Genomic DNA, 18237 nt, shown 5'->3' on the forward strand with positions numbered 1-18237 from the left:
TTTGTCCTTTATTTAACCTGCCTGTGGAGATAGAGGCAAAAATATTGCTTTGAGAGATATTTGAGAGTTTACTGCCTATGTTTTCTTCCAAGATTTTTATGGTTTTGCGATTTACATTTAAGTCTTTTGTCCATTTTAAGTTTGTTTTTGTGAATGGTGTTTAAGTTGATGATCTAGTTTCATTTTTTTTGCATGTACCTGTCCAATTTTCCCAACACCATTTATTAAACAGATTGTCTTTACTCCATTGTATACTCTTGCCTCCTCTGTCAAATAAAAATTGACCATAAAGGTGTGAGTTTATTTCTGGGTTCTCTGTTCTGTTCCATTGATCTGTATGCCTGTTCTTATGCCAATGCCAAGCTGTTTTTATATAATGGCCCTGTAGTACAACTCGATATCAGGAAGTGTGATACCTGCCACTCTATTCTTCATTTTCAAGATTGCTGAGGCTATTTGGGTTCTTTTTGGTTCTGTATAAATTTTTGGAATATTTGTTCTAGATCTGTGAAGTATGCCATTGGTATTTTACTAAGAATTGCATTGAATCTGTAGATTGGTTTAGGTAATATAGACATATTAATAATGTTAATTCTTCCTATCCATGAACATGGTATATGCTTCCACTGGTTTGTATCTTCCTTGATTTCTTTTTTCAATGTCTTATAATTTTCTGAGTATAAGTCTTTTACCTCCTTGGTTAAATTTATTCCTAGGTACTTTATTTTGTTGCAATAGTGAAGGGGATTGTTTCCTTAATTTCTCTTTCAAACAGATCATTGTTGGTGTATAAAAACGCCACTGAATTCTGAATATTAATTTTATATTCTGCCACCTTGCCAAATTCATTAATCAGGTCTAGTAGATTTTTGACTGAGACTTTAGGGTTTTCTATGTACAGTTTCATGTTATGAGCAAATAATGACAGTTTTACTTCTTTTCCAATTTGGATGCCTTTTATTTCTTCTTCTTGTCTGACTGCTATGGCTAGGACTTCCAGAACTATGTTGAATAAGAGGAGTAAAAGGGGGCACCCCTGCCTTGTTCTTGATCTTAGGGGGATTGCTTTTAATTTTTGCCCACTGAGTATGAAGTTGGCTGTTGGTTTGTCATAGATGACGTTTATTATGTTGCAGTATGTTCCCAGTATTACCACTTTGCTGAGTTTTGATCACAAATGGGTGCTGGATTTTATCAAATGCTTTTTCTGCATCTATTGATATAATCATATGAATTTTATCCTTCATTTTGTTTGTGATGAATCACATTTTTTGATTTGCAAATATTGTACCAGCCTTGCCTCCCCAGAATAAATCCCACTTGATCATGATGCATAATCTTTTTGATGTATTGCTGGATCTGGATTGCTAATATTTTGTTGAGAATGTTAGCATCTTTGTTCATCAGGAATACTGGCCTATAGTTTTATTTGTAGTGTCTTTACCTGATTTTGGAATGAGGATAATGCTTGCCTCATAAAATGAGCTTAGAAGTCTTCCCTCCTCTTAAATTTTTTGGAATACCTTGAGAAGGATAGGTGCTAGTTCTTTGAATGTTTCATAAAATTCGCCTGTGAAGCCATCCAGTCCAGGACTTTTGTTTACTGTGAGTTTTTTTGGTAACTATCCATTTCATTTGTCTTAATCGGTTTGTTTAGGTTTCCTAATTCTTCCAGATTGAGTTTTAGAAGATTGTATATTTCTCAGAATTTATCTATTTCACCTAGGTTGTCCAATTTTTTGGCATATAGTTCTTCATAGTATTTTCTTACAATCCTTTGTATTGGTGGCAGTTGTTATTTCTCCACTTTCATTTCTAATTTTATTTATTAGGTCCTTTCTTTTTTTCTTAATGAGTCTGGTGAAAGGTTTGTCAATCTTACATACCTTTTCAAAGAACCAGCTCTTAGATTTATTAATCTTTTATATTGTTTATTTTAGTCTCTGTGTCATTTATTTTCACTCTAATCTTTATTATTTCCTCCCTTTACCTCCTCTGGGCTTTATCTGCTGTTCTTTTTCTAGTTCTTTTAGGTAAAGAGTTAGGTTGTTTATTTTAGCTTTTTCTTCCTTCTTAAGGCATGCCTGTAATGCTATGAACTTCCCTCTCAAGACTGCTTCTGCTATGTCCCATAAATTAAGCTTTTTCTTTTCCCATAAAACATACAACAGTTCTAAATATCCTTAAAAAAGGAAATATAGTCTCAATATATTATGTAGTCACATAATATGGCAAAAATATTTTATGAATCAAAAGACGAAGCCAATTTAATGTTATCTAGTCCAAGTCCACATTAATGAAGCTCTTCTTATTAGGGTAACGTTCACCATTCTGATGTGGAGGTTCAGCACCAAACTCACTTTTCCCTTGATCTAAATCATCTTCCGTTTTATCAGTGTTTAGGCAATTTGGAGTTCTTTCAAGTTTGGGCAATTCGATTTTCAGCTTGGGTTGTGTTCAGACAGGTTCACAGGTGTTATTCAACTCCTTTATTTTTGCTTTAATTTCCTGAACATGTATAACTGGATCCTGATCAAGACTCTTTGTAGCCTGGACATTTGTGACATTATTCATCCACTCCATCACTTCATTCACAGACTTCTCAGTCTTTTTCATTTCAGACTCATCAATATGGTTATATTTCTCATCTTTGTTTCTGAAGTTGGCTGCTATCTTGGCACAGCCAGCCTCTGTCCTAGTTCTTTGAATGTTTTCGGCCATTCCTCGGCTTCTTGAAATCGAATTTTAATTGGAGTAATTCTTCCAACTTGTCCACATAGGCTTGTTTCCCTTGGTCCTCTCCTTCTTCATAGAGCCAGCCCTCTGTCTCTGTGAGCAGTCTCAAAAAAGTTCTGATGGTGTTGCTCGCCAATGAATTTTTCATATGATCCACACAGTTTGTCCCAGAACTCATATATTCCTCCACTGCATTTTTAGCATCACTTCTTTCCTTCTCTAATGTATCTTGCATGATCATCTTACCCTCTATTTCAAAGTACATCTTGAGCAGGTCTCTATCAGACCAAGTTGGCCTCAAAAGGCAGCTACCTTGGCCCTGGCCGGTTGGCTCAGCGGTAGAGCGTCGGCCTAGCGTGCGGAGGACCGGGGTTCGATTCCCGGCCAGGGCACACAGGAGAAGCGCCCATTTGCTTCTCCACCCCTCCGCCGCGCTTTCCCTCTCTGTCTCTCTCTTCCCCTCCCGCAGCCAAGGCTCCATTGGAGCAAAGATGGCCCGGGCGCTGGGGATGGCTCTGTGGCCTCTGCCCCAGGCGCTAGAGTGGCTCTGGTCGCAATATGACGACACCCAGGATGGGCAGAGCATCGCCCCCTGGTGGGCAGAGCGTCGCCCCTGGTGGGCGTGCCGGGTGGATCCCGGTCGGGCGCATGCGGGAGTCTGTCTGACTGTCTCTCCCTGTTTCTAGCTTCAGAAAAATGAAAAAAAAAAAAAAAAGGCAGCTACCTTGATTTTGGGTTTTTTAGCTTCTGGAGGCTGGTCAACTTTTCATTTGCGCTGTCAGCATCTGGGGTTTTGTTATCTTCTGAGGTAAGGTCAGGTGAAAGGGGAGACTGTGAGGTCTGTTGAACATCTGTTTGTACCTGGGGCTGTGTTCCAGCTTCACTGCTATCTTGGCTGGACATTTTCCTCCATATCTGGGTTTTCTGGAGGGCTCTGGCTCTGATACTTCATTGTACGCCTCAACAGAGGCAGCTCACTGCCGTCAGCCGGGACACTCTCTACCATAGACACTGCAGAGATGGTGAAAACGTCATGGGTATTGACTCATACTTCCACTTTCACTCTTGATTTTTCTCCATCTTTCTGCACAGAAACATTTGAGCTACAAAGCGGCTTATTTCTGCTTCTAGTCATGGAACTTCTTGAGGATCAGAACAGAAAGCTTCAAGTTCAAAAGGCCTGCTTCTTAAGATGAGAACTTTGGGAGAAGAGAGCAGCGTGGTTCTGACTGAACACCTCATGAACACCTTCAGTGTTTTCTGAATTGTGACTCCAGACCAGAGATACTTACTGGAAAAGGAACTCCATCCATGACTGAAAACCCTGATTTTAAATGCTGGAGACAGGACTGTAGGCTGCAATGCATGGCCTCTGGCCACTGCTTCGTCTGCACTGAGTGTTGTGCTCACATCTTTTCCAAAGAATCTGGCAATATTTTTCTTTCACAGCTGGAATTCATGTAGCACCTCCAACTATCTCAACAGCACTCACATCTTCTACTTTGAGCTGAGTTTGTTCCATCAGTAAACAAAACAAAGGGTAACTTCTATCTTTTGCAGAAGTTTAGTACAGAGATCTTCAAATTGTGCCCTGTTCATCTTTCCTGACACATCCTGGTCATTCATAAAGCACTCAGTGCTCAGTGGGAGGTCCATACTGTTGGGGCACATTAGCTTTTTCCAATTTCTCACATTCTTTTTTTTTTTTTTTTGTATTTTTCTGAAGCTGGAAACGGGGAGAGACAGTCAGACAGACTCCCGCATGCACCCGACCGGGATCCACCCGGGACGCCCACCAGGGGCGATGCTCTGCCCACCAGGGGGCGATGCTCTGCCCCTCCGGGGGGTCGCTCTGCCACGACCAGAGCCACTCTAGCGCCTGGGGCAGAGGCCAAGGAGCCATCCCCAGCGCCCGGGCCATCTTTGCTCCAAAGGAGCCTTGGCTGCGGGAGGGGAAGAGAGAGACAGAGAGGAAGGAGGGGGGTGGGGGTGGAGAAGCAAATGGGCGCTTCTCCTATGTGCCCTGGCCAGGAATCGAACCCGGGTCCCCCGCACGCCAGGCCGACGCTCTACCGCTGAGCCAACCGGCCAGGGCCTCTCACATTCTTGATACAGATGAAGAAGGGCTCTAATTCTGGATTTTGCACCCAACTTGTACTTAGTTTTAAATTCTGAACAAAAATGTCCTACTAACTTTTCATAACACTTTCCTGCTAAGGAAGGATCAAAGGCTGTTGCTGGTACCTCCAATTTTCCCTTGTTAAAAGCACAGGCAGACAGCTTTAAAGCTGAGTGCCCCGTATAAACAAAAACCACTACCCGAGGTTTCTCATCCAGGCCTGGGAGATCCTGCTTATAAATTCGTAATTATCCTGACTGTGGTGGCACAGTGGATAAAGTGTCAACCTGGAATGCTGAGGTTACTGGTTCGAAACCCTAGGCTTGCCTGGGCAAGGCACATATGGGAGTTGATGCTTCCTGCTCCTCACCCCTTCTCTCTCTCTCTCTCTAAAAATGGATAAATAAAATCTAAAAAAACAAACAAACAAAAATTCCATAATTAAAAGCAACAGCTGTCATGTCATTCATGAGCTTAAGCAGTTTAGGCCAACAATCTGTGCAGCATCTAATACAGGACTCCTCTCAGCATCTGTGAAGAAAGAGGGGACTGAAATAACACAGTCTGTTACTGGTGTCTTGAGGTTGCTTTCAGCAGTTTCTTTTAACTTAGTCAACAGCATGGCTGTTATCTGTTCCACACTAAACAGATGCTCTTCATCCATGTACATTATATTCCAACTCCACTATCTTTCATCGGAACCAAATCATAACAAGTTTTCCTTCTCTTTTTGAATGAAGGGGTCATTGACTGCTCAGCCATGAAACCTTGAAGTTAGACACCATATTGTTTGCATGAGTGATTTACTAATTTTTGGCTTCAACTCCAATTGTTCTGTTTTTTGATCCAAATGATATGACTGATGGAGTGCACCGGTCACCGAACTCGTTGGCGATGGTCTCAATGACCCCAGCCCAGGCCACCGCAATGTATCAGCTCTGGAAGGCACCTGCCACTCCCACATGTAGCTGCTACATCTGGGAGGCACCCACCACCAACATGACTGGCTCGCGGTGTACCTCCACACAGGGTCTGAGTCCACGTCCTCTAGCCACTGTGCCCGGCTTCTGTGGGGTCCTACCACTCCTCTGTCACTCAGGCACCCTGGCTTCCTGGGGACAATGGCAGTTCGCAGAGGGCTTGTCCAGAGGCACAAAGTACTGGGTCTCCACGGGCCATCCCAGTGACTGCCGGGAGCCGTAACCGCTCCTCGCTCCTCATTTACTGACCATAAAGGGGAGGTCTCAACTCCTCAGCCTTATGTATCACACTGATCAGAACTTAACAGAATCTGCGGCATTTACTCACCGGTCCCTCCAGCAGCCCCTCCACGTGCCACTTGGTCTCTAATCTTAAACTGCAGGCAGAGCTCTTCAGAGAGTAATGCACTTGGTCTTCACCAAGGCAGCAGGCTGATCAGCAGATCACCGCTCCTGCCGAGCACTGGGCCATCACCTCTCACTCTCCTCCCCGCTCTGTCCCAGCTGTCTGTAGCATCAGCTGAGAATCCACTAAGGGCTGTGCATCACTATGTGATATCCTAAGAACCTGTGTTAATCACCATGCTTTACAAGAGCTTTTCAAATCTTTCTGACCACAATCCACAGTCTGAAATTCTGCCAATAGCCTGACCAGGTGGTGGCGCAGTGGATAGAGCATTGGACTGGGACACAAAGGGAAGGATCCAGGTTCGAGACCCCAAGGTCATTGGCTTAAGCACAGGCACATCCAGCTTGAGCACAAGGTCGCTGGCTTGAGTGTGGGATCACAGACATGACCCCATGGTTGCTGGCTTGAGCAAGGGGTCACTCACTCTGCTGTAGCCCCCTAGTCAAGGCACATATGAGAAAGCAATCAATGAACAACTAAAGAGACTAAGGTGCCTCAATGAAGAACTGATGCTTCTTATCTCTCTCCCTTCCTGTCTGTCCCTATCTGTCCCTTTCTCTGTCTCTGTCACATACACAAAAAGTGTTATACCTAATTAAAAATAAATAAATAAAAATAAAATTTTGCCAATAACCACTATTCTTACCCATGATTTATTCCCATAGTCCCCAGTCTCCAACTTTGTGATCACATTCCCTAGTGATGCTCTGCAGGAACCTAAAGAATCCAAATTCATTCCGTTTACTCTGCAACTGCGCAAAATTTTCAAAATATTTCACAGAAATAACCATTATGAACACAGAAAAATGTTCAATGTATGACCATCAATGGGAGTTTTTGTGGAGGGGGGAGCTTTCCAAGTCTTACAGGTTTAGATAGATGACATGAATTAGATAGGAGTCTTTTGTAGCAACTATAATTATTTTTATATAGCAATGAACTGAAAAGGATGATCAGACACGACTACCCTTTCCCAAAATAAACGCTCATTTTATACTCTGCACATAAGACAGAACTGGAATGAGACACTCTATTGTACCCTTGAAGTGAGGTCCCAAGCAGGTTCAGAGCATGACTACAACCACAATTCTTTTATCAAATAGCCCTTGTCTAACAGACAGCACTTGAATTTAGCTAAAATGGCAACTCATTGGACCAAACTATTTAGTGGCAATGTCTGGTCTTCATTCATCCCATTTAATTCTCCTGTTGGTTATTTATAGGGACGGGGGGGGGGGGGGGGGGGACGACGACACAGCAGAGACTCCAGCCATGATGGTTCGTTTCTCTTTTCAAGGAAACATAAATGAAAAAATAGAGGAAAGGAGGATAATTTGCTAAGACTACTGTTGAGTTAAATATTATGGTAGGGTGTTAATGACTAATTGGACTAAACAGAAAAATAAACATAATAACAACTAGGAGAAATAACTCACTTGTTCTGGACATCATTCATTAAGTAAAATAAACAAGCCAAAATTTATCATGAAAAGCTTGTGAAGCACAGCTTGGTAGGAACAAAAGAACACAAGAAAAGGTATGTCATCAAAGAGCAACCCAAGAATGTGGCAAGGTAATAATACACGACTGACTGCAAACACAAGACACATCCAGCCAAGGCAAAAAGCATATTCAGAGAAAGTGTGAGGTGGGGCTGGCGTACCTAGACCAACCCAGAAGACTTCAAGGAAGACCAGTGTGGTGGAGTTCAATGTTAAGATCAAGGAGACCTGAGCCCAAACACTGGCCCTGCCACTCAGTAGCTACGTTCAGTCACTTTTTAATTTTCTGTGGGTGTTTTCTCAATTTCAAATAAGAATAATAGTAATTATTTTATAGCACGTTTTAAACTCTGAGAGAAATATATATATGTCTGGTAGAACACCTGGCCCAGAGTAGGCATATAATAGTATGACCATTATGGAGAAGGTGGGATTTGAACTGGGGAAGATATAAACAGGGTGAGAAAAGCAGCCAATCAACAGAAACATGCCCAATCATAGAAACATGAAATATAGCAAAGAGGGAAAGAGGTAGTATGTAATCCTTTGGAGACTGAGCAGAAGGTTTGTGTAGAACAGAAATGAGGAAAGAGAAAAGGTTGAGGCCAGCTTACAGTGGAACACAAATGTCCACACCCAAGGGGTCTGGACTTTCCTTTGAGGAGACAGCCCTCAAGGAGAACCCTCAGACTCACATGAATTCTTCAGAAACAAGAAAATCTCCCTTGTACATGAGTGTGTGCTATAGGAAGGTGGGGGCTTCTCAGACACAAGGCAATGGGTGGGAAAGGCTTAAGGACACTTGCAATTGAATTAGGAAAAATAATATCCCTTGTTTTAAGTATTTTAAATGAATCAACTAGTCCTTGATGGATATATAGGCACAGTACACTGATATCCCCGCTCCCCCCTTCCCTGAAGTGTGAATATCCCAGGACAATTAAAGTTAACTGAGCAAATAGTCCCCTTGCTACCAGTAAAAGCTAATTCGAATATTCATTTGTGGACTCCATACTCGAACCCCACCTTACTATACACACACACACTCTTACACATGAAGAAGAAACATCTTTCTTTAAAAAAGAGAGAGAGAGAGAGAGAGAGAGAGAGAGAGAGAAGCTAAGTTTTCTTCTACGAATTACACTGTGAGTGAGTCAGAGGAAACTTTCCCAGCGCCTTTTCTCCTCAAGACTGAAGAGCCTGGCTGGGGCCTTTACTCACACACAGCATGGGAAATGGGGCGGGGGACCAACGTGCTGCTGGTGACTCATCCTCCTCCATGGGCACAGTCTAAGGGACGACTGTGGTCTCAGGACTACCCTTGGGAGTCACTCTGAATTATTTTTGTAACATCTTGTCCTTGGATGCAAGGGAACAGAGTCAGAAGCAGGAGGCAGGAGGCCATCTATACTCAGTAGAGCTGATTACTCTGCGCTGCTTTCCTAGTGTCCGGAACTCAGTGCTCTGGACAGCTGACAGCACTACCCATGTTCCCAGGGATTTAAATATAACAGAATCCACAAAAATCATGTTGAGTGGAAGTTTATCTGCCTTTGATGATTCAGAAGACCGTATCAGACCTTCTCAGGCCTTAGAATCACACTTCTGACCAATTTTATTTCCACAAAAATTTGAGGGGTGGAATGGGGGTGGGCGACCCAGTCAGTGAAATTTGCAGAAACAAGCTCCCTACTATTATCCATTTAAACAGTCTCCATGAACTTGCATGAAATGTTTCGTTAGTTCACAGAATTCTCTGATGTGTGTCAGCCAGGTAGTCCCTGAACATTTCTAGGCTTGAACTAAAGAACTGCATTTGTACAGTGCACTATACCTGTACACACAGTTAATAAGTAGTAGAAAAGCAGCACAAACCAGGCCTTGATGCCAAATCTCTCAGATCCCACACTGCACCAAAATAAATATTAATAAAGAAACCTTGCCTTTTCAGCCTTTCTCCAAATGGATGCAAAAAAGCAAAGTTGGTTTAACCATCATAGCCATTAACTAATCAAAATCAATACAGAATCAATAAAAAAAATCAGTAAATACAATTACAGGAAGCCCTTGGGTTATGACACAGTTCCATTCCTACGACAGTGACATAAGCCGAATTTTGGTGTAAATTGAAACACAACCTAGCCTAAGTCACTTACATATCCTAACACACAGCCTAAAATCATAATCTAGAACATAAAAATACAGCTAAGCCACAGAAAAAAGAAAAGGACTAAATATACTGTACTATACACTGTACTGTAGTAAAAGAAGAAACGACAAAGCAACACAAACGGAAAAAAGCAACTTGCACTTTTAACAGTCCAAAACGGCATGGGTAAGCGTACTGGGGACGCCGACTCCCGCACTCATGTGCCACGTTACCGCATATTCTCCCACTGTGTGCACCAAACCAGTTCGCCCATGTAGTCCATAAGTACAATGGCTAACAGCGTAAGCTGAAACACTCATGTCTCAATTTTTTTAAGTTTTTATGGGAGTGAGGGTCGTAAACTCGAAACGTCATATGTTGAGACTGCCATAACCTGAGAACCCTCTGTGTATACTTTTTACAGCTTACAAAGCACTTTCAAAACACAATCTCTATTAATCCTCAGTAATTTTAAGTATCACTCCTCTTATTTTTAATTCATAAGCAAACTAAGGCCTAGAAATATTAAGTGACTAGTTAAAGGTCACATGTAATTTATTAACTGGGACTCAAATCCAAGTCATCTGGAGGCAAAGAAAATGGAAATAATTTAAGCAGAAAAAGACAAATGATCATGGTGAAAAGGTCAACTTTTTACCAATGAAGTAACAGAATGCCATTTTAATCCAACCAATAAAGATGGTAGTTCTTTTTAAATGTAGATACAAGCCTGGACTAGGTAGCAGTAAGAATTACCATGATCTTCACACTAGAAAAGTTACTTAGACTCACGATAATAACAATATGCATTCAAGAATATAGAAAAGTATCACTGAAAAGCAAAAGTTCTCCCTACTCCCAGGAGATAATCACTATTCAGTATTTTGGTGCAATCTTCTTTGAGGACAACGTGGTCCACATATCAATTTGGACTTAAAAATCCTCATTTTGCTTCAGCAACCCCAAAATATATTAATAAAGAAAGTAGGTTATGAAATAGCACATAGAGGATGATCTCATGTTGCATAGATACATGCAAATAATCCTAGAGAGAGAAAAATGATGCAGGCTGAGGAGACTACTGTAAGAAAATTACCTGTGTTAACAGGATTCTCGTAGGCGCTTGTGGTATTAGTGATTACGTCATTTTGCATGCTTTTTAAGATTTTCCAAGTAGTCTACAACTGTGTCTTATTACTCTAATCAGGGTGGGGAAGTAATTCCCCTAGGCTATACAGGAGGGTAGGGCTGGGACCCAGGTTCAGAAAAGCCAATTCCTAGCTCACTATTTAAACCATCATATCAATACATTACCTACCTGCTGTATCTTTAAAACAGTTCATGACATACTAATGACCCAAAGTAATGAAGTGATGTGACAAAGCAGCCTGACCAGGCGGTGGCGCAGTGGACAGAGCACAGACCTGGGACGCTGAGGACCCCGGTTTGAAACACCAAGGTCGCTGGCTTGAGTAACAGGTCACTGGCACAGCTGGAGCGCCCTGGTCAAGGCACGTATGAGAAAGCAATCAAGAACAACTAAGGTGCACTAAGGTGCTGCTACTATAAATTGATGCTTCTTATCTCTATCCCTTCCTGTCTCTCTCTTCTCTCTCTCTCTCTCTCTCTCCCCCCCTCACAAAAAAAGATGTGACAAAGCAAAATGTAATTACTTGCTAATGAGTGATAGAAATATTAAGTGCTATGACATCAGAGGAGAGATCATTCTAGTACAGAATGATCCTATAAATCAGAGATCTAAACAGGTAAAGAGGAGAGGTGAACTCCATTCTAGGTGAAGATAAAAGATGTGATCAAAGGCATCAGGCAGAAAATCACCAAGCCTGTCTCGGGGACAGTAAGCAGAAGATTTAAGCACAGTCATAAAGAAAAGCAGAAAACAAGACTGAGGAGGCAGGCTGGGGTCAGGCTGAAATGGAAGAGACAATGGTCCAGTGGAAAGTGGACCTGGGAGTCACACACTGCTTACACATCCAACTGGGGAATAAGCCACAATCATTCCAACTCCTTTGTCTTCGTCCACTTCTCTCCATCATTCCATGATTTCTCTCTCAAATTAGGGCAACAGTCTCCTGAAAAGTTCCTACCTGAAAAGTTCTCATCTGCCTCTACTGCAGTCTCCACAATGCAGCCAGTCATATTTCTAAACTGCAAAGCTGAAATCTTACCCTCTCATTTTAAACTCCTTTATTTCCTCTCTTAGAAAAGATGAGCATCTCCTCCATCCAGGCTTCCCCGTGCTTACCTGTATAGCAGCACTTATAATCCTGCTCTGTAACTGTGTGCAGAGTTGTCCTCTCCACTGTGTGTGTGCCTGAGCATCCACCTTCGGAAACCCTCTGGGGGTTGGGGGGTAGGGGCTGTAGCTGTTACCTGGCTCTATGCACCAAAGAACAATGCCTAGGGGACAGCAATAAATGCTTGTGGAAGAAACAAATGCTGAAGTTAAACACTGCCTTTTCCAGGATGCCTTCTCTAACCATCCCCACTTCCCTCTCAAAGTACTCATTTAATCCATGTGAACACTATATACACTAGCTTGCAGTTCAGAAACTGTTTCATAATATTAAATGTGCAGTTATAGGCCTAAGTAAATTGTGAAAAACTATTTAACTTTGTATTTTTATATCTCTCCCCAATGTGGTACCCATCAATGAGCCCACAGCTTATTCTTCTTTTAAATAAGGAAAACAAACCCTGACATTTCTCAATATGCTGAGTTTCATCTAAAATAATAAAGTCTAATATAGTATGTCAAGTCAATTTAATAGAGCCATCAATGAAAAAAACTCAAGTTCATACAAGGTATTAAGCAAGTGTTGATTTCTGTTACAGAATAATCTGATAAATTGTGAGCCAAAATTATAGACATCGTTTTAAAATATTCTTATTTACAATTATATTGCCCTGTAAAGCATTTACATTTACTGAGTACAATCAATGACTTTTCATATATTTATAAAATTGTACAACTATCACCACTAAATGAAAACCCATTAGAGGTCACTCTCTGTTTTCTCCTACCACATCCCCTGGCAATCATTAATATTTTTGCCTATTCTGGACATTTCATATAAATGGAATCGTAATATATGGCCTTTGTTATCTAACAATGTTGTCAAGGTTTCATGTTGTAGTACTTACTAATATTTTGTTCCATTTTATAGCTGAATAATATTCTATTGTATGAAGGCATTTATTTAAAATCATTTTAGAGAAATAAAATAGAGCGAAAGATACCCCCTGACCTTAAAAATCACCACAGAAAGCAGAAAACAGTACTATCAGGAATGTATTCTTTTTTTTTATATATATATAAATTTTTATTAATGTTGATGGGATGACATTAATAATTCAGGGTACATATATTCAAAGAAAACATGTCTAGGTTATCTTGTCATTAAATTATGTTGCATACCCCTCACCCAGAGTCAGATTGTCCTCCGTCACCCTCTGTCTAGTTTTCTCTGTGCCCCTCCCCCTCCCCCTAACTCTCTCCCTCCCTCCCTCCTGCGTCCTCCCTCCCCCCACCCCTGGTAACCGCCACTCTCTTGTCCATGTCTCTTAGTCTCGTTTTTATGTTCCACCAATGTATGGAATCATGTAGTTCTTGTTTTTTTCTGATTTACTTATTTCACTCCGTATAATGTTATCAAGATCCCACCATTTTGCTGTAAATGATCTGATGTCATCATTTCTTATGGCTGAGTAGTATTCCATAGTGTATATGTGCCACATCTTCTTTATCCAGTCTTCTATTGAAGGGTTTTTTTGGTTGTTTCCATGTCTTGGCCACTGTGAACAGTGCTGCCATGAACATGGGGCTACATGTGTCTTTACGTATCAATGATTCTGAGGTTTTGGGGTATATACCCAGTAGAGGGATTGCTGGGTCATAAGGTAGTTCTATTTGCAGTTTTTTGAGGAACCACCATACTTTCCTCCATATTGGTTGTACTACTTTACAAGGAATGTATTCTTTAACACAGTTTTCTTGTTTAATCATAATAACAACCTTGTGAGGTCAGGAGAACCTTCATTTCTTCAAATGAAAAAACTGGGGTTCATAAAGACTGAACTGCCAAATGCCATTGCCAAGTGTAGCTAGTAAGCGGTAAAACCACAATAGCCAATATAGTCTACTCTCTCTAGTACTCTCAGCTGTAAAATCAGCCCTACTGTTTATCAGCATCTCCTTCACGACCAGTTGATAAAAGCTAAAGGACAATGTTTCCACTCCTTATTCATTTTCTCTCTCAACCAATAGTTATTAAACTTCTACATCTTATGTCCTGCATAAGGATCTAGGAATAATATGAACACTGAGGATACACAATGCCTTTATACACAGATTTTTGTTCTTTTGTTGTATTGTGATACAGCAGGTTAAGAGAGACTTGAGGACATTTAAATGATGATGAAAAGAGTCAAAAGGATGACGGTGAAGGTATGACAGGCAGAAGGGATAATCTACTAACCAAAGGTCATAAGAAGACGGGGATGCTTGGGCAATAGAGCCCCGCAATTAAGAGGGAGTGGTAGAGACTGCTAGTTGTAGAGACTGTTCCTCCCCTTCTTCAATAATTTTTAGCTGTGCACATGGATGTCCACAATAAAGACTACAAATGCCAGCTTCCCTTGCAGCAAGATAGTCATGTGAGTAAATTCTGGCCAATGGGATACAAAGTATTATATGGCAGCTTCTTTCCAAGAGGCTAGCATGTAACCTTTGCCCCTTTTTCTTAATCTCTTCTAGAAATATATACAGCCTCTAAACCTTTTTAATGTGAGCTTTTATTATGAATGGGATAATGAAAGATATGAGAATTAAGTGGCAGGGCAGGAAGCCTAATGGTTAAGTGCACAAAGTTTAAAATCACACACCTGGGTTCTAATTCTGACTTTTCATTCAGGAGGTATGTCAACTTAGACCTGTTCCTAAATCTGTCTCAATTCCTTTATCTATAAAGTGGGCTTTAATAAATGGTGTTGGGAAAATTGGACAAACACAAAAAAGTGAAACAGAACCACTACCTTACACCATACACAAAAGTTAACTCAAAATAAATTAAAAACTTCAACATAACATTTAAAACCATAAAACAGGCCCTGGCCGGTTGGCTCAGTAGTAGAGCGTCGGCCTGGCATGCAGGAGTTCAGGGTTCGATTCCCGGCCAGGGAACACAGGAGAAGCGCCCATCTGCTTCTCCACCCCTCCCCTTCTCCTTCCTCTCTGTCTCTCTCTTCCCCTCCCGCAGCCAGGGCTCCCCTGGAGCAAAGTTTGCCCGGGCACTGAGGATGGCTCCATGGCCTCTGCCTCAGGCGCTAGAATGGCTCTGATTGCGGCAGAGCAACGCCCCAAGATGGGCAGAGCATCGCCCCCTGGGGGGCATGCCGGGTGGATCTCCGTCGGGCACATGTGGGAGTCTGTCTGACTGCCTCCCCGTTTCCAGCTTCGGAAAAATACAAAAACAAACAAACAAAAAACCATAAAACACCTTAAAACATTAGGTGGAGACATAGCAGAACAAATATCATACAATCTCAATTATATGTAGACTTGAAAAAACGAAACAGAAACAGACTTATAGACACACAAAACAGACTGATAGATGTGGGACAAGGGCAGGGGCTTGGGGGATGGGTTAAAAGATGAAAGAAGCAGTACAAATTGGTAGTTGCAAAACAGTCACGGGGATGTAAAGTGCAGCATGGGAAATAGTCAATGGTACTGAGATAATCATGCACGGTGCCACTAAATATCAGGGGTAACACTTCGTAAAGTGTATGATTGTCTAACAATTAGGTTGCACAGCTGAAACTAACACAAAATAATGTTGAATGCAAACTGTAATTAAAAACTAAAATTAAGTGGTAAACTCCTTGACATCAATCAGTCTTAGCAATGACTTATTGGATCTGACATCAAAGGCAAAAGTAACAAAAGCAAAAACAAACAAGTGGGGATTATATCAAGCTAAAAGGTTTCTTCTGCACAGCAAAGGAAACGTCAACAAAATAAAAAAGCAACCTACTGAATGGAAGAAAATATTTGCAAATCAAATACCTGATAAGGGGTTAATATCCAAAATACATAAAGAATTTACATAATTTAATACAAATCAATCAATTTGATTTTAAAATGGGCAGAGGATGGATCTGAATAGACATTTTTCTGAAGAAGACATACAGATGGCCAACAGGTGCATGAAAAGTTGTTCAACATCACTAATCATCAGAGAAAAGAAAATCAAAACCACAATAAGATATCACTTCACATCAGTTACGATGGCTATTATCAAAAAAAACAAATAACAAGTGTTGCTGAGAATGTGAAGAAAAGGAAACCCTTGCGCACACTGTTGGTGAAAATGTAAATTGGTACAGCCACTATGGAAAAACAGTATGGCGGTTCCACAAAAAGATCAAAAATAGTACCATATGATCCAACAATTCCACATCAGGGTATTAATTTAAAGTAAATAAAAACACTAACTCAAAAAGATATCTGCAACCACCATGATCACAGCAGCATTATTAATAATAGCCTAGACACAGAAAACAAGCTATGTGCCTATCGATGAATGAATAAAGAAAATGTTATACACACACGTACCTACAGACAGACACGGTGAAATATTATTCAGGTATAAAAAAGAAGGAAATTCTGACATTTGCAACAACATGGATGGAGCTGAGGGCATCATGTTAAGTGAAAGTCAGACAGAGAAAGGCAAATACTGTACTTGTCTCATTTACATGTGGAATCTAAACACAAACAAAAAATGAGCCTATAGGTGGGGAGGTGGGGTGGAGGGATTGGGAGGTGAGAGAAATGGATGAAAGTGGTAAAAAAAATACAAACTTCCAGATATAAGAGAAATAAGTCCCAGAAATGTAAGGTATAACATGGTAACTGTTGTTAGCAATACCATGTTGTGTATTTGAAAGCTGCTAAGAGAATAAATCTTAAAAATTCTCATTATAAGAAATTTTTTTAAAACTACGTGTGGTAAAGAATGTTAACTATATTGATTGTGGTCATCATTTCACAATCTAACTCAGTGGTAGTCAACCTGGTCCCTACCGCCCACTAGTGGGCGTTCCAGCTTTCATGGTGGGCGGTAGTGGAGCAACCAAAGTCTAAATAAAAAGATAGATTTAACTATAGTAAGTTGTTTTATAAAGATTTATTCTGTCAAACTTAGCGAAAATCTGACATAAAGTACTTGGTAAGTAATTATTATTATATGCTTTAACTTGCTGTAACTCTGCTTTATAAATTTTATAAAGTAAAGTTACTTCCCTACTTTATAAATCACCATTACTGTGGAACCGGTGAGCAGTTAGAAAATTTTACTACTAACAGAGATACAAAAGTGGGCGGTAGGTATAAAAAAGTTGACTACCCTGATCTATATAGTATTTAATCATTACATTGTATACCTAATACTAATACAATGCTATATGTTAAATATAAACAAATGAAGGAATGATCTATGTTGACCTGTTGGAGACTGGAAGGTCTAAAATGAACAACATGCTAGAAATGTATGAAAGGAAAAAAAATGTAAAATTATCACAAAAGTTTAAAAAAGAAAATGGGAATAATACTAATTTACGTATAGTATATCTCCTAGTACTGGCAATAAAGTCCTTGCATGGGATAAAGGGACGCAGTGACTGCTATTGTGACAGGAACTTGAAATAACACCTTTTGCCATGAAAGTTATATTAATACCACCCACTTTTGCTCTCTAGTCAACACATCTGACTAAGTCAGAAATGACTTCAGTGTATCTCCATCCTACAGATTACTGCAATCAAAATCTAATTTAGGTTCCCTCCCAGGCACATCCCATGCTCTTGGGAAAGTCACCAACTTGACTACTAGTTCCTGGAGGGCAAGAACAAGATCTTTTCTTTCCTATGTCCTCAAGGATTAGCTGGCACAGTGCTCTGAAAATGAATAGGTAAGAATTTGTTTAATGACACTGAGATGCTACTATGTAGCAGGTATTGTACTAGGTACTATGGTTATAGTGAGGAACATGAAAGACAAGATTCTTGAATACAGAAACACACATAGCTTATTAGTTGTTTTTGTTTTTTTTTAGCAAGAGACAGATAGAAGGGACAGACAGGAAGGGAGAGAGATGAAAAGCATCAATTCATAGTTGCGGCACCTTAGTTGTTCATTGATTGCTTTCTTCTACGTGCCTTGACCAGGCAGGTCCTAACTGAGCCAGTGACCCCTTGGCTCAAGCCAATGACCTTGGGCTTCAAGCCAGCAATGGCTAGGCTCAAGCCAGCCTCTATAA

The 18237-nt window shown here is 40.7% G+C and overlaps 1 protein-coding gene and 2 pseudogenes across 4 annotated transcripts in view; all 3 read right to left on the bottom strand.

The window, feature by feature from the left end:
- JAK1 (Janus kinase 1) overlaps nucleotides 1-18237 on the bottom strand; it is a 157265-nt gene that overhangs the window by 68938 nt on the left and 70090 nt on the right. The gene's annotated exons all lie outside the window — the stretch shown is intronic.
- LOC136398325 (heat shock protein 105 kDa pseudogene) lies at nucleotides 2278-3639 on the bottom strand (annotated as a pseudogene).
- On the bottom strand, nucleotides 3868-9276 carry LOC136398326 (heat shock protein 105 kDa-like; annotated as a pseudogene).

Source organism: Saccopteryx leptura, chromosome 3 (assembly GCF_036850995.1).
Source record: "Saccopteryx leptura isolate mSacLep1 chromosome 3, mSacLep1_pri_phased_curated, whole genome shotgun sequence".
Lineage (NCBI taxonomy): Eukaryota > Metazoa > Chordata > Mammalia > Chiroptera > Emballonuridae > Saccopteryx > Saccopteryx leptura.